Below are 13,571 nucleotides of genomic sequence, written 5' to 3'. Positions count from 1 at the left end.
AGTGCCTAGGCGCCGCGCCAAGGGCTTTTTGCCTTTCCCCTAGGCGCGGCGTGGCGTGCTTCACCAAGGGGGCCGGTCTGACCGGTTCTCTTTTCCGGTTCTTCCTGATCCGGTCTGACCGGTTCTCTTTTCCGGTTCTTCCTGACGCGTTCCGGATCTCCGTTTCGGCTTGTTTTTTGCCCTTTTTAATCACGATCAAATCCCGGAACCTACGACATACAAAAACGTTAGTAGTATACAAATCTTGACTAAAAACGAACAAAAACAATTAAAATATTAAATAAAATAAACAAGGGAAACATATATATTTAGCATTATATCAACCATAAATACCCTTGATAAGTAAACAACCAATCTGTTTGAAAATAAACTATAATTTATCGCTGACACGTTTAACTCATTTATGTATATTTGTTTATGGTCGTGAACCGTTTGTTTATTTTGTTGACGTATGGAAATAAACGAATACGAACACATTCAATTTCTTATTGAACATACTTGCATATATTTATTAAGCTTCATTATATTAATGTAGCATTATGTTTTGTTAGATGATTTTATGATTTTGGTTGCGAGCATGAAGACGTCGGTTCGGGTGTTCGGGTGGCAAGAATGAAGACGTCGGTTCGAGTTGTAAGAATGAAGATGTAGGTTTTAAAAGTTTGTGTATTACTTTTGTTTTTAAACATATGTATATTTGTGGTACAATGAAACTTTGTATATTATTCTCTTTGGGCTTTATAGAAATTTACGATGGATTTATAGTTTTCTGGAAATTTTTATTAGGTTATATAAAATATTATTTGTTTTTTGAAAATCAAAAAAGAAAATCATAAGGAGCTAAAGATGCGGTCAACAAAACAACATCTTTTGGATACAAGCAGGTTCAAATACAAGAGGTTCATATTAGCAGGTTCATATTTAATTGATTTGGTATAAGCAGAAGATGCTTATACCAAATCAATTGATTTCGTTTATTTTGACGTTATTTTACTAATCTCGTGAAAATAACGTTAAAAGTGACGGACGGTTAATCAGGCATCATGTAGTGGCGTTGATAGCCGAAAGACAAGGGTACATGCACCGATCAGCCGGTGTCCCGATGATTGAGTGCTATGTGCCTTATGTCCAAGGCTTGATGCAAAACTACTATCGAGCCGGGGGTCTCACCGGAAGCAGCCTCTCTATCCTTATGGGGTAGAGGTAAGGCTGTCTACATCTTACCCTCCTCAGACCCTACTATAGCTTTGCTATTGGTGGGATATACTGAGTACGATGATGATGATGATGATGTATAAGCAGAAGATGCGGTTCACATATAAGTGAGTAGAAGGTGCGGTTTACAGGAGGTGCGGTTCAATTTAAGTAAAAGGTGCGATGGTATTTAGTGCGGGCCTTGGACCACACCTTTTGGCAAAAAACACCGCATCTTTAGGGCTCTTATGTACTAGTGTAAACTAACGTGCACATATCAAAGTGACACCAACTTGAATACATAAATGAAACAAGGCTAGTAAATAAAATTTAATTCCATAAAACCTTAACAAAATCAAATATAATCTTAAGAATCATGGCAGTTGCATTGAATAGAGCTAGGAATTAAAAACAAACTTCTTACAAGCAAAACATGAAAAAACTTCTTACAAGCAAAACAAACAGTTGCTAATTATAACAATAGAGTTCAAAGGTTAATCTTTTTCAGCATCTTCTCAATGTCATCCTTGGACACATTTCCACTCCCAGCAATTACTATACTTCTTTTATTACCCGTGGATATCAACTCACCCGAGACATCGAGAATACCATTGGCATCCATGCTGAAGCAAACTTTAATTTTTTCTTTACCTGCAGGTGCTGGTGGAACGCCATAAAGAGTGAATTCATCTAGGAAAATGTTGTCTTCCACTTCATGACACTCGCCTTGATAAACTGATATTGTAACTATTTTTTGGTCGTCTGCCACTGTAACACGAGTTACCTCTTTGATGGTGGGTATTGGCGTGTTCCTTGGGATTATGACCGACATTGATCCATCCAAATGTTTAATACCAAGGGACAAAGGGGTGACATCTTGAAGTAATAAATCCTTCATAGCTTTATTGCCATTACCACTTAAGTTTGCAGCCAACACCGCTGCTCCATAAGCGACAGCTTCATCCGCATTAATACTCTTGCAAAGTGGTTTCCAATTAAAAAACTCACCTAGCATTTGCTGTACCTTAGGAATTCTAGTCGACCCACCAACAAGAACAACCTCATCCACGTTATTTTTGTGCATATTCCCATCTCTTAAACAATTTTCCACATGGCTCAATACACGTTTTAAAAAAACCAGCATTCAGATCCTCAAACTTAGCCCGGGTGACCTTCATTGAAAAATCAGTTCCATCATACAAGCAATCAATGTCAATCGAAGTTTCAGCTTTCTCACACGCAACTTTCAATCTCCCCATTGCTCTTGCATTTTTACTAACATCCTTCCTTTGTCTTCTCTTAAAATCTTGTACACAATGATCAACCATCGCCTTGTCAAAATCCTCTCCACCCAAATGAGTGTCACCGCCCACTGCTTTAACACTTATGGTTCCGTCTCTGCTGATAGTGAGAAATGACACATCAAATGTCCCTCCACCTAAATCAAAAACGAAAACGTTTTTCTGTTGTGGGTGGTTTGGGTCTGAAATCTTGTCTAGACCGTACGCAATTGCAGCTGCTGTGGGCTCACTAATCAGGCGCATGACATTGAGGCCAGCCAGAGTACCAACATCCTTTGTCGCCTGTCGTTGTCTGTCACTGAAATATGCAGGGACCATAATCACTGCATCTCTCACAGCTGTACCAAGGTATGCCTCGGCAGCCTCTTTCAAATTCTTCAGAATCATGGAAGATATTTCTTCAGCTGAAAACTTCTTGTTTGTATCCATGTGTTCAAGTACAATCATTGGCTTATCGTTAGATCCATCGAATACCTTAAAAGGCCATGATTCAATTTCTTTTTGCAGCCTGATATCACTGAATCTGCCCCCCCATTAAGCGCTTAACATCTGAAATTTACCATAAACGAAAGAACTTTATTATTTATTTAACATATTTATATGCTCAATAAAGGATAAATCTACGATTATCTTGTGTGACAAGTAACAAAGTAGTTCATGAATACAACTCACCGAAAAACGTGTTAGTGGGGTTCCTGGTGATTTGGTTTTTGGCCCCCTCACCTACTAAGAGACCAGTATCAAATAGAATGGCGTCGTCAAGCTCCAAATCAAGTAATAATCAAACCTGTAATAATGCATAAAATAATATTTGTCAGCACGTATGTTGGTCAGCAATTTCATAGTTTTGAGTATATATAATATGAGGCAGAATCCAAAAATCGTATATGAAACTATAAATAAAAGCAACCATTGCGGTATATAAATCATACGTAAATGAGGATCCTTTCTAATCGGTAACAACCGACATACTCGGATAATGAGGCCCTATTCTACTAGCGACTAAGTAGTTAGGGGAGCGTATTATCATACTTTTCAAGGCTCAACAACAACATAAAAATAAACACTCGTGCACGTAAAGCATATGAAGCATATAACACACAATAGAGCGAGTATTCTAGTATCACACACCCTAACGTTTGTGGTTTAAGGATCGAGTATTATAAATCATTCTTGTTTTTAATAAGTATGCATGTTACCCCCCAAAGTATAAAAGTGATAACGGGGGATGAAATGTACTCACATGAAATAAGTAAATTGAAGGATAGTTTGCGATAAAACGGGGTGTAAGGCCCCGAACCCGGTAGCCCTACTTTAGCGTCGGATTTACTCATAAACACAGTTCTTACAAATCAGAGTTCATTAAAACTTTCGCGGAATATAAAAACTTTCATAAACATTTCATAACAAAACACGTCTTGTCTTAAAACATCATTTTGTCTTTCAAAATAAACGAAACATTAAACTTAAACGTCTTGAGTCTTCAAATGCCAGTCTCCTATTCGCCCACCATGTGCCCGCTCAAGCTAGTTGTCTCATTCTACTCACCTGCGTGCATACTAAAAGTCAGCTACGCTGAGTGAGTTCTAGTTTATCGGACGCCATACAATACATACGCATACATACATATCCGAAGATACATATCCATGCTTAACTAGTTACCCTTCTGTTCTACATACATACTTACTACCATACATACATACATATCTACAATCACTAACCTCAGTCTACTGAGAGTACGTTCATAGTCCGCCGTCTATACCTGTACTCAAGGTCGTGAACACGTAAAAGATCCGCAGTCCTTACCTATGTTCACCATTCATGGTACGTGCAAGGTCCGCAGTCCTTCCCTATACCATCCTACATCCACAACACGTACAAGGTCCACAGTCCTTCCCTATGTTGCAACCTAATTCATAGCACGTACGAGGTCCGCAGTCCTCCCCTATGCTACCACATCACAAATACAGCATGTATAAGGTCCACAGTCATTTCCTATGCTGCAACCTAATTCATAGCACGTACGAGGTCCGCAGTCCTCCCCTATGCTACCACATCACAAATACAGCACGTATAAGGTCCACAGTCCTTTCCTATGCTGATGCCTATCTATAATACGTATAAGGTCCGCAGTCCTTAACTACGTTGTCGTCTATTATCTGTAACACGTATAAGGCCCACCGTCCCTATCCACGTTTACATCTATCATCTACATTACGTATAAGGCCCGCAGTCCTTAACTACGCCATCACCAGCCGAGTCTATGTCCGACAAAAGCTAGAGGGATTTGCCATCCTAACTTACTATGTCGAACGTAGAACTCAATACCATTCGTGTACCTGTATACACATACTTCACATATACAATAATTACATTATAGCATAAGAACACTCTAGGCGTTCTTTACATCATTCATTTAACAACCATACCCCTTGTCGATACGTGCAATATCCGAAGATTGTTCACGCCCCGACAAGTATTCATTTGTAATGTTCATACATCTTCGATATATAATATTCGTACCTTTATTTTTGACCTGACAGTACGCGCAATATCCGAAGATTGTTCGCGTACCGACAAGCAATCATTCATATCCATCACATATATCACATATGGCATACACTTATCACTTAGGATAAATGTATTAACAACACATCGAGTATGCACACAACCCCGAAAACATAACACATAAATGGGGCTAGAAACTCACCTGAACTCTGCCTCTTCCTCCGATAGTTGTAAATCCCTTCTTTAACTGAGCTCGGCTGACTGTATAAGTTACACGTATCAATACTCGCCTGATCTAATCTGGCGGCCTAGTATTAGCTTACTTTTACTTATCGCTTATAATTTATTTTCTAATCGAACTCGACTTTAGGCGAAGTTAAACCTTAGGCGAACTTAGCTTTAGGCGAAGTTAAACCTTAGGCGAACTTAGCTTTAGGCGAAGTTAACCCTTAGGCGAACTTAGCTTTAGGCGAAGTTAACCCTTAGGCGAACTTAGCTTTTAGGCGAAGTTGTCATCAGGCGAACTTAGCTTTTAGGCGAAGTTGTCATCAGGCGAACTTAGCTTGCAGGCAAAGTTCATCAGGCGAACTTAGCTTGCAGGCGAAGTTGTCGGCTGCAGCTACTGTTCGTCCTTAATCACCTTCGTTTCTTAACCAAATAACTCGATTTAGGTATCCACGTAATCGTCTGACCAGCGCCTACAAACCCCAACCATCAAATCGGCCTAACATCGATGTTTAAGGGGTGCGATTTAGGCATATAGGTTACGGGTTCTTTTAGGTTAACAATTAACCTATCAAATGCTAATCAATTCCAGTAATATTTGTTGCTTTAGGTTCGTTTATAACAAACTAACACAGATCTATGATTTCCCAAATCAAACCGAACCTATACGAACGATTTCTAACTATAAACGTACCTTGAACGAGTCGAACTACGAACCCGGTTAAGCCTTGATGTTGTTTTGGTCCGTCACGACGTTCCAGCACCAACAAGCTCGGGTTTTCGCCTTCGGATCTTGGTTCGGGTTGTGTGTGTTTTGGTGGTGTATGGAATATGTGAGAATGAGAATTAGATGGTGATTAATGGTATTTATATTTAGGGATCATGGGCTTAAGCCCATGGACTCTCCTTCCTTCTTTCATAACCCAAGTCCATAACCCATATCCATTACCCAACACTAGCCCGACCCATACCAACTCCTACTCTATTTATTTATTTCCCGATAACCCGAGTAAACTTTCCCTCTATTATTAAGTAATACAATTAATATTATTTTGGAAATTTCGGGATGTTGCACGGGGGAAGGGTAAGTTCAACGGGCAAGACCTAGATTAAAAAGGGTCTTGAGTTAGTAGATGGTTTTTAAAAGCTTTAAAGTAAAATAACTTGACAAGTAAAATAAATAATTAAAGTTTGAAGGCTAAAATGTAAATGCATAAGGAATTAAAGTAATAATTTTTGAAAAGTAAGTTTACTAGAAATTAGGTCTCGTTATTCTATTTATTAGTCTTTACTTAACCTTTGTTAAGTAAATATTTGGGTATAATTGCAATATTGCAAAGTTAAATAAATACCAAAACGAGATTTTACGAGTGTTCGGATTTGTCGGTTCGAGTCTTGATAATTCGTCAAGCTCGAAGCCGTGATTCCAAAATGTTATGAGATAACTCAGTGAAATCAAAAGAAGCTTAACCAAGTGTGTAGTTCTTATTGAGAAGAACCTCGACGTCCGTTAAGCGAGTGTTTGGTTTTGTCGGTCCAAACATGTTATAAGATCAAGTTAGATCCAACATACCAAGTGTTTTGAGAAAACAATTTAAAATTAGTTTATAAAATAGTTTTAGAGATAATATGAGATTCGGTGGCTCAAAACACACTAGTGTGTCTTAAGCGAGTGAACTCGGTTTAGTTCGGTTTTGGTTCGGTCCTTGAATCGTAATAAAACCGAGGATGGTTACCACATACCCAATACCATGGAATTTATTAAAATAATTTAGAAATGATAATACTTAAGTTTACATACAACATGTTAAAATAAAGTGTTTAAACAAGAGTTCGGTTTCGGTTCGGTCCTTGACTCGGAATGAAACCGAGGATGGTTACCACATATCCAATACCATAGAACTCATTAAAATAAACTTAAAAATAATAATACTCAAATCTTTCATACAATATGTTAACAATAAAGTATTACACAAAAGTTCGGTTTTGGTTTGGCTCTTGACTCGGGATGAAACCGAAAATGGTGGCCACATACCCAATACCATTGAACTATTAAAAAAATGATTTGGAAACTAAAAGCAAGTACGGACTAAACAATATTAATAAGCATAAACAAAATTAAAGCATAACTTAAAGTATTTATCAAGGACTATAATAGTCCTCCATGTAGCCTTGTAGCATGACACTTCAACCAACCGTGACCGGAGAAGTGAAAGTCGAAGGAAACAAGGGGTGTATATTATATATATGTTGCAACATCAAGCTTTTAAGTAACAAGAATTAGTTAGAAACAAAGATTAGTATTAGTTTGACCTTGAAGAGTCAAAACTATAAGAACTTGAATAATGTGTATCACACACAGGTTCCAACCATCTTCCTCTTTGTGGTACTTTGCAATCAACTAAAACGGACAGTTGATTTCTTGGTACCAGCGAGTCTGACAGTTGCCTTCCCCTTGTAAACACCACCACGATCACATCTAAGACACATCTTGTTCTTCTTGCCAGCAACATTTGTCTTAGACCTTTGGGTTACTATCACGTAGCCATTGTTAAGTCCGGTGTTGTACGCCCATTGCTTCAACTCATCGAAACACATAAAGACCTGAAATAAGATTCATTTTTGTTAATAACAGGATAACATAATACAAACATGAATAGAAAACATATATCTGTTCGGTTGAGAAAAAAATGACAAGATTCAACAAAAACAGTAGAGAAAGATTCATCGGATTCCACAACATTTTCTTCAGAATTATGCATTTCATTAACGAAATTTATCAATGTGGTTGGAAAAATAAATTTAGGTTGGTAATATTTTTAACAACATTTGGAAGGGATGAAGGGGGAGAAAGAAGTGAGTAAAATATACATATACTTCATTGTTTATAATTATCTAGTTCAAAGAAATAAGTTGGTAAAAAAAACCCACTGAGATCACACAATTTATATGATTGAAAGATTCTTTTTATACCTAATATTCGTCTTACAATATGGCCAAAGAATCGATTACACATAACACAGTTCGTATATCGGTGATGGATTGATTGATTAAATGTTGGAACACTCTTCACGCTTCCTGCAAAAGTAATTGCTCAATTTTAAAAATTCTTCGTCATACGTTTCGTATTATTTCTTATACAGTTCGTATAGATTACTTTTCATGATTTTTCAAAAACTACATGCATACGATTTGTATTATTTCTTATACGGTTCATATGGTTATGTTAGATTTACATGCTTCGTATGAAATGTTATACGTCTCGTCTTCCATATAATACGAAATGTGTAAAAAGGAATATGGCTCGTATAGTTTCTATAGTATATGACTCGTATAGCCTTCCATATGATCGTATGTCTTCTTTGATTTGATTAACTCAAGTAATTATTCCATACGCAGCGTATGCAGCCTATGATTAGATGGGGGAATGGTGTCAAATGGGTGTAAATTGTAACATTCGTCAATTTTCGGACTCGAAAACCCAACTCGTTTAATTTTATTTATTTATTTATTTATTTATTTATTTGATTATAGCTGTAAGATTATACAAAAACAACCCTTAGCTAACTTTGATTAACTCTCGCACCAACATCATAAACTCCAGGGATCCATTATATAAATTCTGATATTATAAATTAACATATTATATTCAAAATTAACCCCTAACCCATCTAACCGGTCCAACCAGACCACCCATGGACCCAACCCGACCCGGCGCACCAGAAATCCTTCAAAACCTCCAAGTACTGCTCGTTTATGATCGATTAATTTAGGCATTTGGAATATTCCATCCTATAATCTGTTAACCGACACCCAATTTTAGTAAACATGCGTTAATTTATCCATAATTTGGTCAATTAACCTTATTAAGCCCGAACAAACCCTAACTCGTGATCCTATATAATACAATCGTTACGAACCAATTAGACCTGCAGAAACCACCTCCTCCTCGTCGCCAACATTTCCCCTAAACTCAGTTCCATTTACAATTGTATCCCGTCACCCAAATTAACCTCTCATTGGCCGCAACTCTTTCGAGCAAATTCACCATCTTACCGGCTATTATAATTCGATTAACAGGTATGATATGAATCGAGATCTATCACCAAACAATAACCCTAAACTCATTTAATCAATCATGGACCAGATTATCCAATTGAATAGTCTAGGGTTCATGTCCTGTTTAAAACCTCATTTATATTTTGCAGATATGCAACTTTTAACAACTGGCCATGTTGGCTTAGTTGGATGGACCTTTGATTAACAAATGCTGGGTCGCGGTTTTGAACCCGACCCAACCGGTTTTTGGTTATTATTATTTTTTTCTTTTTTAACTTTATTTAAGGGTTTTTGAACCTTTTAAGATTAATTATCGCCTACACAATTAAACTTTTTAATATTATAAACCGAGACTTTGAGCCATTCTTTCCGTCATCCTAAAACCGGTTTTGTTATTTATTTATTTTTTAAATACTTTTAATCAATTTCTTGTATATTATTAACATTTAATAAACGTAAATATAATCCAAACCTCTAGACTTGTCGCTTTTCTTTTATATATATGTAATGATAACTCGTTTAATAATGCAAATTGTTTTCATTTTAAAGATTCATGTACGTATTAACTTTTCCAACTTTTATATCACTTTGAAGATCTAAAATATATAATAATAATAATAATAATAGTAATAGTAATAGCTTAAACCCTAAAATACTCCGAAATTCTTTTAAACCGATTTGTAACCGTAAGGTCATGTCGTATTATTTTATTGTTTATACCCCCTAGTTCATATTATCAACAAATTTAGATAATGAACTTAATGATATTTTAAATAACAATTGTACTTAAGGCCCAATCAAATCTCATTTTTATAAGTTTTGTTAATACTTTGTTATAATAAATCAATACTATCTTTAAACAACTAGGAGCTCTCGTTGACGTATCCCAAGGAGCTCGACCGTTTCTAGCTAAATTTTTATCGCCATCTCATATTCGTTAATCCACTCGTTAAGTTGAGTTTACATACCCCTTTTTCCATCTTTTATATTTTGGGGGTAGCATGTATACTATATTCAAGTTCACTTATATTTTATACCCACATCTACTCAAAACACGATTCAAAATATGTTTATGTGTGATTATTGCATGCTTTATGATAATCCTCTATGTGCTTAATTGTTTATGTTATGTTTGGTGGTTGGTATCTCATCCTCATCTATCGTTATCTAGTATGATCATACACTTACCCAAGTACTTTGATTTCTTATCAATAAGAACGGGTTCACATCTATTTAGTTGTTTACATCTTCATAAGAATTGCAATACTCATCATTTACATATGAATTGTGATTTATCTCAATATATATAAAACTAAAACTTATGTATTCTCACCAACATTCGTATTGACAAACTCTATTTTTATACATGCTACAGGTACAAGTAATTTACATTGATCAAGATTGAAGATATTAGTTTTTACCTTAGGATATTTATCTAAAACAATAAATATGATGTAATTGTTTTGATTATTATAATTGTGTACTTGTTTTGATATTAATAAATTAAATAATTATTGTCACTTTAATTAGTGTCTTTTGAGCTGTTATCCAATCAATACGTTACGTCTCGGCATGTTCCACCTTTGGTCGGGGTGTGACATAAATAGTGTATCTATATCAGAGCCCTTCATATAAGAGCATTTAGGAGTTTTTTTAGATGTTTTTAGAAGAGAGAGAAGATGAGATGGAAGAGATATGCAGTGAGGTGGAGGTGAGAGAGTGTAAAGAAGTTCTTGGTGAAGAATGGGTAAAAATATGTGAGTATGACTTTTTTTTGGAACAACCAACTAAGTAGTAACGTCGGGTACTTCGTACGCAGCCCTCATTGGCTAAAGGTATCCCTTGCCGCCCAAGAGACGTCTGGACGGACGAAGCCCTAGCGGTCCACTTATTGTGGGATTCCCCGGATAAAACTCGGCCCCCACGCCCGCCAAACGGCACGACAACTACGGGCCGGTAAAACCGGGTGAGATCAGGACTCGAACCCTGGCAAGCTAGGGTCATTCCTCATGTCTCCCATATAAATTGATGATAGTGAGGTTTGAACCTCCTACCTCTCACTAGTAAAATGAGTGTTTTACCATTGAGCCACATCCAAGAAAGAGAAGAAAGAGAAAAATGGTATTTTTATGTATTTTGTGTAAGGCAAGAGAGAGAGAAAATATATGATTGATGGGGCAAGTGTCACATGGAACACAAGAACACCCATCAAAAACCAATCTATTGGTGATGCTCTAACCCAACCGTCCCAACATCCTCCAACGGGCCCACATGCCACAACCTCTCAACTTATATCCCCTTCTGTTAACATGGGACACTCGATGTTCACTTATGTTAACTGAATGAATTGACGTTAATTGCAAGTGAATACAGTCGTGTTGGTGTTTATTGCATGGATTCTTTTTATGGCATGCATGTTTACAAATTTAGTCTATAGTATAAAGAAATTACATTTTGTTTCTCACTATTAACATGAGGCTAGCTAATACATGGTTTGTTTATGAATTTTCGTTATGTGACGTAATCTGTTAAATTTGTGTGAAATTACTATATATATATATATATCATTATAATTAAATGTCAAAAGAATATAGAATTTCTTTTTAATACGGTAAAGAGAAAAATCATTTGACTAGAAAACACGATTACGATAAGTGATTTAGCTTATTAATTTTGGATTAAGAGGGTAAGTAATACTCATATGGTGCTACTAAACATACTCTCCTGCCATACATTTTTACTAAACATACTCCTTTCCTCAAGTTTTACATTAATACGATTTAGACATTTTTATTCTCATTTGTTGTTATTTTTTATTATCATTATTATTTTTATATAAGCAATTTTTTTCTATTTTTATTAACCGTTTTTTTTCTATTTATCCTTTTATGTTTAAAAACCCTTAATAAAATCATATTTTTTCTTACTTCGAAAAACGTTTTTTTTTTCATATCTAAAAAAACGTTTTTCTTGTGTTTAAAAAAATGTTTTTTTTCTATACTTGTTTTAATCTTTTTGCAGAGCTTTTTTTTTAAATTAAGTGATAGTTTACATTATTATATAAAAAATCATAATGTTTTTTTATAAATAAAAAGGTAAATAACGTACAAGATAAACAAATTTGGCTATCTTCTCAGGTAACATTAATCTTATGCATCCAATCTTAACAAAAAAAATATCAAATTGTTTTGAATACATTTTATAAAAAAGATAAAAACTAGCTAGAGAAAACATACGAAACTTTTTAATACATGTAAAAAAACAAACTTTTAATAAGATCTTAAAGAAATAAAATAAAAATATCAATAACAAAAATATATAAAAGAACTGTAAAACAAAAATAAAAGACTTAATAGTTTTTATTTGATATTTTGAGAGAATTATAAAATTTAATAAGATGAACTAACATGTCAATTACAAATGTTAAGTGGTAATGAAAGTTTAGAGATGGTGTATGGTTAGCAATGGATTGGAGTACTTTTAGCCTGACCCTACTCAAAATAACACCTTTGAACTAGTTAATTCCAGCATAGAGAATTAGCAGATAAATGAAGAATTAATCACAGTCTCTATTTGGACCCTGTTGGTAGAGAGATTCACCAAACAATTCAAATTCAAAATATATGATCAAAGAAAACCATTGAAAATACTATTTAACTTAACAACTCAGACTAAATCCAGCTCAATAAACATTCATCCCATTTGAAGAAAAACCTAAATAAGTTAGATGCCCATATGTTGATAACAAGAAAACAAAGTAAAACAAATTAACAACATAATTCAAAGAACCAAAATTGAACCTAATTCATCAAAGCTCAATCGTCATTAGATGATATGAAGCGAAATCTATTTGGGTCGTATAGAATTGAAGTATTGAACAACATAATATTAGAGAGGACACCAGGAGATAATATGGAGATTAGAATACTAATTTAATCGATTCATACATGACTGAAGCGAAGTACAAACGTGATCAGTGCCGTCTCTGAGGATGCGGGGTACCTCCATGGCCCGTGTAAGGAAAAAATATTGGCCCCTATATATTAAAATTATTTTTGATGAGAAACCAAAAAAATGTTCGGATTAGTCTATTGGACAAAAAGAGTATACTTTTTGTTCTTTGAATTACACGAAATTCGAATTTTATAACTTTAGTTATTGGCTTTTGCTTTAAAAAATATATATTAGATATATATATAAGATTAAAGATCTTAATACAAACAAAGAAATTGATTCAAACAATAAAAAGAAAAGAATGTAGCCCATAAATTATGCAATACAAGT

At 35.1% G+C, this 13,571-nt stretch overlaps 1 pseudogene; it reads right to left on the bottom strand.

Moving 5' to 3' along the window:
• Positions 1-1,666: 1,666 nt before the first annotated feature.
• Positions 1,667-7,990, bottom strand: LOC143530635 (heat shock cognate 70 kDa protein-like; annotated as a pseudogene).
• Between the last annotated feature and the right edge of the window lie 5,581 nt (positions 7,991-13,571).

Source organism: Bidens hawaiensis, unplaced genomic scaffold, assembly GCF_021521415.1.
Source record: "Bidens hawaiensis isolate Kalapana, Puna unplaced genomic scaffold, B.hawaiensis_p1.1 tig00008951_1, whole genome shotgun sequence".
In the NCBI taxonomy this organism is placed as follows: domain Eukaryota; kingdom Viridiplantae; phylum Streptophyta; class Magnoliopsida; order Asterales; family Asteraceae; genus Bidens; species Bidens hawaiensis.
The sequence above is the reverse complement of the archived record's forward strand: the minus strand, read 5'-3'. Positions and strand labels throughout refer to the sequence as shown.